General features: G+C 37.5%; 1 long non-coding RNA gene across 1 annotated transcript; it reads right to left on the bottom strand.

Annotated features, from left to right (window-relative positions):
- Positions 1 to 7,977: 7,977 nt before the first annotated feature.
- Positions 7,978 to 9,730, bottom strand: LOC110874699. Its single transcript, XR_002556150.2, has 2 exons — positions 9,324 to 9,730; positions 7,978 to 8,902 (listed from the first exon to the last, which is right to left on the bottom strand). It is a non-coding gene; the product is annotated as an uncharacterized LOC110874699 (long non-coding RNA).

The raw sequence follows: 9,730 nt of genomic DNA, 5'->3' as shown, positions 1-9,730 counted from the left end.
CTGCTCTTCCTAGTCCCACTAGTCAAATTCTCCCAGCCTCTCAGACTGCTCTTCCTAGTCCCACTAGTAAAATTCTCCCAGCCTCTCAGACTGCTCTTCCTAGTCCCACTAGCCAAATTCTCCCAGCCTCTCAGACTGCTCTTCCTAGTCCCACTAGTCAAATTCTCCCAGCCTCTCAGACTGCTCTTCCTAGTCCCACTAGTCAAATTCTCCCAGCCTCTCAGACTGAGCCTCGGCCTCCTAGACCGAGCCTCAGCCTCCCAGACTGAGCCATAACGAATAAATAAAATGTGCTCAACTTTTGTTTATTAAAAACGTTTTGGATCAGAACTTAAGTGCAGTAAAAATGTTTTCGTGAGAGCCCTAGTGATCATAGTCTAGACTCGAGAAGGAATCCTAGTTCGCTATGATCAGAGCTCTGATACCAAGCTGTCACACCCTGGCTTTGCGGAAGCGTGGTTAATTTGGTGTGACTTCTTAATACCATAGCTTAACCATAACAAGCTATATGAATTTAAAAACCATGCAAGATCATTCATTAAATTAGGTTTGAAAAGTAAAATACCATAACAATGTCTCAACGGAAACACATCCTAACAACATAAACAGTGTTCAACAGACACAAACATCAACATGACATAAACACAGTTTAAGAACTGTGACTCGTCCAGGAAAAAGTCACATCCCTTAAACTTGGATGACCTCGTAACTAGTGCAGCGGGGAAAACGTGCCATACCGTGCCAGATCCTTTAATTCCCTGAAATACATGTAAGTTGAAAAATCAACAATAATGTTGAGCGAGTTCATGTGTAAGTGAGTAAATAAACCTTGTATGTATAAAACCCTGGTATGTAGCAAATAAGTTAAAAGAGATCGCCAATGGTTTGCAAGGCCATTGATATGTGTGAAGTGCAAGTAGGAAGACTCAAACCTAGCAGATTTATGCGTCGGGCACAAAGTCACCACCTGGTCCATTAGGCGGGCTCAGGGGTTGGGCTCGCTACACCCAGATAGATCTATCGCTACTGTCCCTCGGTCCTACCATGAGGATTAATGGCCTCATGTTGCTCCTACCCACTCACATGATCTAAGTAGTAAACCTCCTTACGCTAACCATACCATGTATAAAGTATTTGTAATCAAAGTAACATGTATTTCACCCCCGTAGTTTAGAAAACTGAAAACAGTTAAGAGAAAAGGGGGACATGAACTCACAGTGGTACGTCTCTACCAAGTATATCTTCTGATCAAGCAGCTGTGCAACGACCTACACGTACTAACTCTATTAGACGGACGGCCGTGCCTTAGCTTCATGGTTTAAGTTTTTGGGAAATAGTTAGACAACTATTTCGTGTTTACATTTAGTAAATACTTGGTAATTATTTTCCTTCCCAAGGATGGGGGATTTAATACATGTGCGTTTGTGAAATTCGAAATATATTACTAAGTCTCACTTAAAATATATTTTATTCCTAACTCCAAAATATAAGTATTTTTCTCAAAAATATTATATTTTATTTCACATAATTTTCCCAATATAATACCTTGACAAAAAAATACGCGTTCATAAATATTTTCTTAAAATGCGTAAGTTACGTTTTAACGATCGAGTGGTAATAATAATGACCGGTGTAACTTATATATTTATCGTAGAGGCGTTCGTATTATTTTGGAGTCGTTAACACGGTAATATTATTTTTACCTTAAAAATAATATTTGTATACTTCACAAAATAATCATAAACACATAACAAGTGACTTTATGAAAAATATATACTAAATATATATTTACCAAGTTTTATTTTGTGAAATCCCACCTCCGATATTTTGTAAATAAAGTCGTGGCGAAACCTATAATTTGAAAACAAGTCGAAAAGTATTTCTAACACTTGTGGTGAAAATAATTCTAAGTGTTAGGTTTCTGGAAAAATTTCGCCAGAGTTTCCTCTGTAACGGGAGGTGGCCACGCTTTCAAGCGTATCATTTTCTTTTATAAATCAACCCAACAACTTTCTCATTTAACCAAAACAATATCCAAAGCATCAAACTAGTCAGAAAATATGTAAATCGCATAAATTACATGAACTTGTGGTTTAACCAAAAATATGAAGTAAATCCCATTACTTTTAGTGGATCTTTATATAAATCAATCCGGTTTCGTAAAAAACCTCGCTTTTAAAGAAATTCCATCTTTACAACTTCTTGTCAACTTTTACAAAAATAGTTATTTTGTCGAAACTTTGTGTTACACATGTGTTTACACACTCATGTGTTCTAAAAATCATCCTTGTTAGTGTAAGATCCGGCATTAGTAAATATGGTTTCTTTGACACTTGGTCTTTTGAAAATACCGCTTGTAGATCCGTAGATCTACTAGTTTTAAACACTATTTCGTAAGTAAAATCATTTTTACACAAGTTCAAGTTTGATGTGTGGTAGAGTTTCATCACTTAACCCTTGTTACACTTAAACAAGCTTTATGTCATGATTCATGGTCATGAACAATCCGGGTTAAACGATGATCCGAGCTACCACAACATAGATCGGGCCTATAAACTACACAAATCAAATACTACAAGATTTACACAACATTCAAGCTTTTAACCATCACTATTAGCATTTTTAGTAGACCTTTTCACTTCATCTTGTATGTTTACGAGTTTTAACCGTTACATATCATTTTAACCACCTTAAAATAGTTCGAGAGTGTGATTCAAGCAACTTACTACTAGCTCGAGGCTAGGGAAGAATCTAGACGCAAAATGAGTGGATAAAAGCAATAGGGTGAGGTCCTTCGCCTTCCGAATGCACCAAGCCTCCTCGAATATGATCCTTAACACTTGTGTGATCTTGGAATGGCTTGAACAAAACTCGAAAAATTGATGGGTGGTATAGGGGGGTTCGGCCGAGAGCTTCTTGAGGGAGAGAGGGTGTGTTTTTGTTGAGTGTTGGGTGATGAATGTAAATGATGGATCAAGGTGGAGTTTTATAGACAAATGATAGGATTATGGTCCAATGGATCATGTGTCTAATAGATATTAGACAAGTGAGGATTATTTTATTCATCAAGTACACAAGGGGGTCACAAAGTGACCGAGTTCGGTTGGGGGGGGGGGTTAATCCGGTTGGTTTTCAACTAAACATTAAGTATTAGTTAGTTAGTTAAGTTAGTTTAGGGATTAACCTGGTTAGTAGTGTGTTGTGTATTACAGTGGGTGTTAGGGTATTCGGGGACCCTAACTGGCTCAGAAAAAGATAAATAATGTAAATGGCAATATTTTTATGTTCCGGGTAAAGTCCGGTTGTTCGGTTGGATAGTAATCCGTTAAAGCATTTAACAAAGCTTTAAAGTGTCGTTAATATTAATTTTAGTGACACAACTTATTCCCGACACTTTGGAAAGTGTCTAGTAATATTTTTCACATGTTTTGGCACTTTATTAGTTAGCTAAAAGCTGAGTTGTTAATTAAAGTGCTGAATTTTGTACTTAGAGTACGTTTTAGGCACATCCTGTCATTGTAACTTATTCCTAGAGACGCAGTTCTACAACCCTTGTATCCCTACACTCACTACTAGTGTAGTAAAATATTTCTGGCTCATACAGGCCTTAGAGGCAGTATCTGCCTGGTGCTAGTTATGACAGCACGTTCAATAGGTTATCCGTTCATAGTGCTACTGTGCTTTTGTGCATCATGTTTGTCACTAAGGTTTAGCATGTAAATAATGTAGTGACAGTAAACAGAGTATGATGCAGGTATGTACAAGTATCAGAAATCAAGTAGCAGTTTGTCCACAATTTCAGGTAAGCACAGTAATTAAGCAGTAAATTATTATTAATTAAGTCGTACGGATACCTGGTTTAGTGAGGGTTGTCACAGAAAGATGGATCGATGCGTATGTGCATTGATTAACGAGAATTGAATAAGGTTACGATTAAAAATCGGTACCCACTACCGAGAATCGATGATCTATTCGATCAACTTCAAGGAGCCTGATTCTTTTCTAAGATCGACTTACGCTCAGGATATTATCAATTGAAGGTACAGGAAGAGGACATTCCTAAAACTGCTTTCAGAACAAGGTACGGTCATTATGAATTTACAGTCATGTCATTTAGTTTAACCAATGCCCCAGCCGCATTTATGGACATGATGAACAGGATATGTAAACCATACCTAGATAAATTCATAATTGTCTTTATAGATGATATTCTAATTTACTCTAAGAGTAAGGAAGAGCATGCGAAGCATTTGCATATACTTCTAACATTGTTGAGAAAAGAAAAACTTTATGCTAAATTCTCAAAATGTGAATTCTTGTTGCAAGAAGTGCAATTTCTTGGAGACTTAGTTAATCATGAAGGAATTCATGTGGACCCTACGAAGATTGAGGTTATTACCAAATGGAAAGTCCCTGAATCACCTACAGAAGTAAGAAGTTTTCCTGGATTGGCCGGATATTATAGACGTTTCATTTAGGATTTTTCTAGATAGCCATTCCATTAACCAAACTAACTTGCAAGTCGGTTAAGTTTGAATGGGGACCAAAACAAGAGGAAGCATTCAAGGTTCTAATGCAAAGATTAACCAATGCACCAATACTCGCTTTACCCGAAGGAACTGAAGACTTTATAGTCTATCGTGACGCCTCCAAGTTAGGATATGGATGTGTGTTGATGCAACGTCAAAAGGTAATTGTATATGCCTCTAGACAACTTAAGAAGCATGAAGAGAACTATACAACCCATGATCTAGAGTTAGGAGCAATAATTTTTGCCCTTAAGATTTAGAGACACTATCTTTACGGTAGTAAGTTCGTTGTCTTCACAGATCATAAGAGTTTAAGGTATATTTTCGGACATAAGGAACTAAGCATGAGGCAAAGATGTTGGATGGAAATCCTTAGTGATTATGATTGTGATATCCAGTATCATGCAGGAAAAGCTAACATAGTAGCTGATGCTTTAAGTAGAAAATACCATGAGAAGCCAAAAAGGATATGTGCTCTCAGATAAACCTGCAAGTAGATTTAAATGAACAAGTGAAAAAGATACAGGAAACAACAATTAAGGATGATGCTGAAGGTTTAAAAGAGATGATTAAAGAATTAGAAAAAGGAGTAGATGGAATTTGGAGATCCATAAGAAAAGGATTTGGATACCTATCCAAGGGAACCTACGAAGCCGAATTCTAGAAGAAGCTCATAAGTCCAAATATACAATGCATCATGGAAGTGACAAGATGTATCAAGACTTAAGAAAAAAATTTTGGTGGATAGGAATGAAAAAGGATATAGCAAATTATGTTGCAAAATGTTTAACTTGTTCACAGGTTAAAGCTGAACATCAGAAACCTTCAGGATTACTGCAACAATTGGAAATGCCAATTTGGAAATGGGAATTGATAACAATGGACTTTGTTACTAAATTACCCAAGACACGAAAAGGTAATGACACAATTTGGGTGATTGTAGACAGATTAACCAAATCTGCCCATTTCTTACCAATGAAAGAAACTTTCAGTATGGAACAATTAGCTAAGATGTATGTGAATGAGTAGTTTCGTTACATGGGATTCATTTATCTATTATGTCTGATAGAGATAATCGTTTTACTTCTCATTTTTGGAAAAGTTTCCAAAAGGCAATGGGAACTAGATTAAATCTAAGTACAGCTTATCATTCTCAAACAGATGGTCAAAGTGAAAGGACAATCCAAACGATGGGGGATATGCTTAGAGCTTGATTGATAGATTTTGGAGGAAATTGGGATGACCACTTACCTTTAATAAAATTTTCTTACAACAACAGCTATCATACCAGCATCAATGCTGCACCATTTGAAGCGCTCTATGGACGGAAATGTCGAACAACAGTATGTTGGGCAGAATTTGGAGAAAAGCAACTGGCAGGTCCTGAAATTGTACAAGAAACAACTGACAAAATTATTCAAATTAAGGAAAGACCGAAAGCAGCACAAGACCGTCAGAAGAGTTATGCGGATAACAGGCGAAAACCGTTGAAATTTCAAGTTGGAAACAAGGTACTACTGAAAGTCTCACCATGGAAAGGAGTTGTTAGATTTCGTAAAAGAGGAAAGCTAAGCCCAAGTTATGTTGGACCTTTTGAAATTATCAAACGAATAGGGCCAGTAGCTTATCAGCTACAGTTACCAGAAGAAATGGCAGGAATACATGATGTATTTCATGTATGTAACCTCAAGAAATGCCTAGCAGATGAATCATTGGTAATACATCTTCAAGACCTAGAGGTAAATGAAAAACTTAAGTTTGTAGAGAAGCCCATTCAGATTGAAGACAGAAAGATCAAGAATCTCAAACACAAGAGGTTAGTTCTGGTCAAAGTAAAGTGGGATTCAAAAAGAGGACCAGAATACACATGGGAATTAGAATCAGAAATGCAAAGGAAGTATCCATACCTGTTCCAGTGAATCTCAAGGAGGAGATTTAAAACAAGGTGGGGAGGATATAACAACCCTCAAAAACACCCTAAAAACACCCCGTAATCACAAACCGAACCCGTATAACGTTAATTTAATTAAAAAACAAAAAAAATATTGATTTTTGGTGGGTCGCGGGCCGCGACAGGTTTAAGGGGGGTCGGTCGCGGGGCGCGACACCCCTTTACTTGCCGGAAACGTTTGATGACACGTGTCGAACCTAGGTGCCCTCGTGGGGTGCGAAAGGATGGGGTGGGGGCGGTCGCGGGGCACGACAAGCTCCCGAAAATCCTATAAATTGAGCAGTCACGACACTTTCCAATTCGCTCACATTCTCTTTCTCTCTATAACTTTCTGAACGAAAATAAAAGCTAAAATACCCCCTAAATCATGAAGCTCTGCCCTGTTGTAAGTGTTTTAACTCCTGATCACTAATTCGATACCCTGTCCGATTGATCTGGAACCCAGCAACTGATGCCAAAGCGCTGCCTGTTTAGGGCTATGCTTTGTAAACTAAGTTGGGGTTCTGTCTCGTGACGTACTGATAAAGTTGAATTGAGTTATAATACTAACAAGCGTGCATTGTATATTTTTAATAAGAACTCAAGAAAATAATCAAAAAATATCACCAGGAAGCCTGTAGAAAAACCTAAGTTTACAAAGTGAGTCATTCTCTTTTTCTCACAGTTTGTGAGTCATTATTTAAAATGCTTTACAAAACCGTAAATGTTTATCAGTTATATTTGCAGTGATTAAGTTTTTGTATTCTACAATTACTATCGGTGTGTAGGGTTTTGTATACATTATATTCGTTACTATTGGACAAAGAGTTAGCCAATAGTAGCATGACCACAAGCACGTGGGAAATGGTTCCCCAGTAGCAATATTGTGTTGAGAAATTGGTAGATATAAACAAATGTAAAAAAATTTGATGTTGTAAAGTATAACAATGTGTCTTTTTTATAAAATGGAATGTACTCGCCAGTATTTCTTGCTGATAAAATATTTTTAAAACGCGTTTCAGGTAACTTGATGTGAAGCTACTAGAAGCCAGCTATTGAGCACTGAAGGCTTAAATAAAGTGGCTATAAATTACCTGAATAAAAGAAGACGTTATATTTTCAGCAGATTGGGGTTTATCCCTATAAAGATATTATAAATGAACTTTGGGATTTTATCCCATTTGTTTAATATAAAAATTTGGTGTTTTGCAAACTCTGAATTTATTTCCTAACTACGATCCTGATGTTTTAATTCCGCTGCCAATTTAATAAACACAGATACCACCGACTCGTGTTCGCGACTCTCGCTCCCAAAGTAGGGTCGGGGGTTGCGACAATTGTGAACAAGAGAGAGAGAATGTAGATAAGAAAGGTGTGGATTACAGGGGTGGTGTGTGTTCAGTGGCGAAGCTTGAAAATTTCCACCGGGAGGTCGGAAGGCACCGGTCCTAACAAAAATTTCTATCGTGTTGTTTCGAGGTGATATGTTCGGGTCAGACGTCGGTGATTCGATTCGGGTCGGGTCAAACATGAATATCAAATAAAAAAACGTTCTAAATCATTGAAACGTAAACATTGTTTAACAAACAAATGAACAAAGAGCCCAAAACATTAAAAAGGAGAGAGGAAGGTGGGCATCCGGTTCTCCTGGATGAAGAATTATAGTTCTGCCCGTCTTCCTTTAAGATTTTTGAATTCTTCAATTATGGACTCCGAATCAAAGTTCATAGCAATCTCCTTTGTAAATCACCATATTGTTTGCTAGATACTGACCTGACATCTTATTGCGAAGGCAATTCTTAAATATTTTATTGCTGAAATCCTATTTCCGTTGTTGCTGTCAAAACTTGCTCCCTTATATAAACCGGATATTTCCACATTCCAAGTCGCTTAGCAGGATCTCTTTCTAGACTACTAACCTCCACTTCATTGATGTTAAACGGATTTTGAGGAATATCATGATGCTCTTGTTGAATGTTTTGATTCGCTTCATTAACCGGTTCATTATTCACTTCATTAATCGGTTCATTATTCGCTTCATTAACCGGTTCGCTTGTTGAAGCTTTTTGACGTTTAATCTCATTATTTCCATCAACAATTCCCTTTACTTGTTCTTCATTCTTTCTTTTGAAAAAGGAAAAATTACACGTTTTTTCCTTTATCTTGATACCCTTTTGCAGGCGGTGTCCTTTTCAACGAATGTTGACTGGTTTTGCCCTTTATATGGAATTTTGTTACACGTTTTGTCCTTTAACCCTAACCAGTTAGATTTTTTTATTAAATCTTATCATGTGACTTGCATGTGAGGATATTTTTGTCATTTCACCTTAAAGGACTAAATATGTAAATAACTTCTCTCCACCACCACCACCACCACCAAACACCCTGCTGCCACCGTGACTGCCGAAAAAAGCATACTGTGATGCATTAAAGAATTTGCCATCTGCATCACAATCGAAAATGAATCAGATTCAAAAAAAAAAAAGAGTTGAAAATTTCTCAAAGTAACTATCAGTCTTTAAATATATGAAGAGAAAAACAGTTGCTGGAAACAACCATTCATTCCCCACAAAACAAAAAAAAAAAAATAATTACTTTATGCACATATGAACTACGGATGATTATGAACCACTCACTCCTCACTATCATAATTCATAATTAATTCCTAAATCAGATTTGTAGATTTACATCAGAAACACATTTATGAAGCTTCTTTATCTTTAACACTTAACTCAAATTACCCAAATCAATTAACACAAATCTAGAAGTTAGTTGACCAATCAATAAGAGGCAACAATTATGATTAATAAAGCCCTAATAACAAGAAGATAAATGTTGAGATAAGGGTAAAAAAATTAGCTCACTTGATGAGGAATATGAAGCCCCAATGATGTTGCTACCTAATAACAAGAAGATGTCGATCTCGGTCACAAAATCACGACGAAAATAGGGCGTTTGGGTGCGGCGATGAGGGTTCCAGGGTTCCGACGAGGGTTCCAGGGTTCCGACGATGGTGCTTTTTGAAGGCTGGTTGTAGTGGCTGTGACGGCGATGGATGTTAGGCAACGCCGGGGTTGGATGGTGGTGGGAATTTCTGAGCGGGTAGTGGTGGGTTGATAGCAGGTGGGTGGCGAGTGGTTGTGGGTTGATGGTGGTGGCGATGGAAGGTGGGTTAATGGTGGTGGTTGTTGGTTGATGGTGGTGAGAGGTGGGAGGTGGTGGGGGGGAATCTGAATGTGTGAGAGAGTGTGGTAGAGATAGAGAGAGTTGT

This window comes from Helianthus annuus, chromosome 9, assembly GCF_002127325.2.
Source record: "Helianthus annuus cultivar XRQ/B chromosome 9, HanXRQr2.0-SUNRISE, whole genome shotgun sequence".
Taxonomy (NCBI): domain Eukaryota; kingdom Viridiplantae; phylum Streptophyta; class Magnoliopsida; order Asterales; family Asteraceae; genus Helianthus; species Helianthus annuus.
This window is presented reverse-complemented; position numbering and strand designations above follow the sequence as displayed.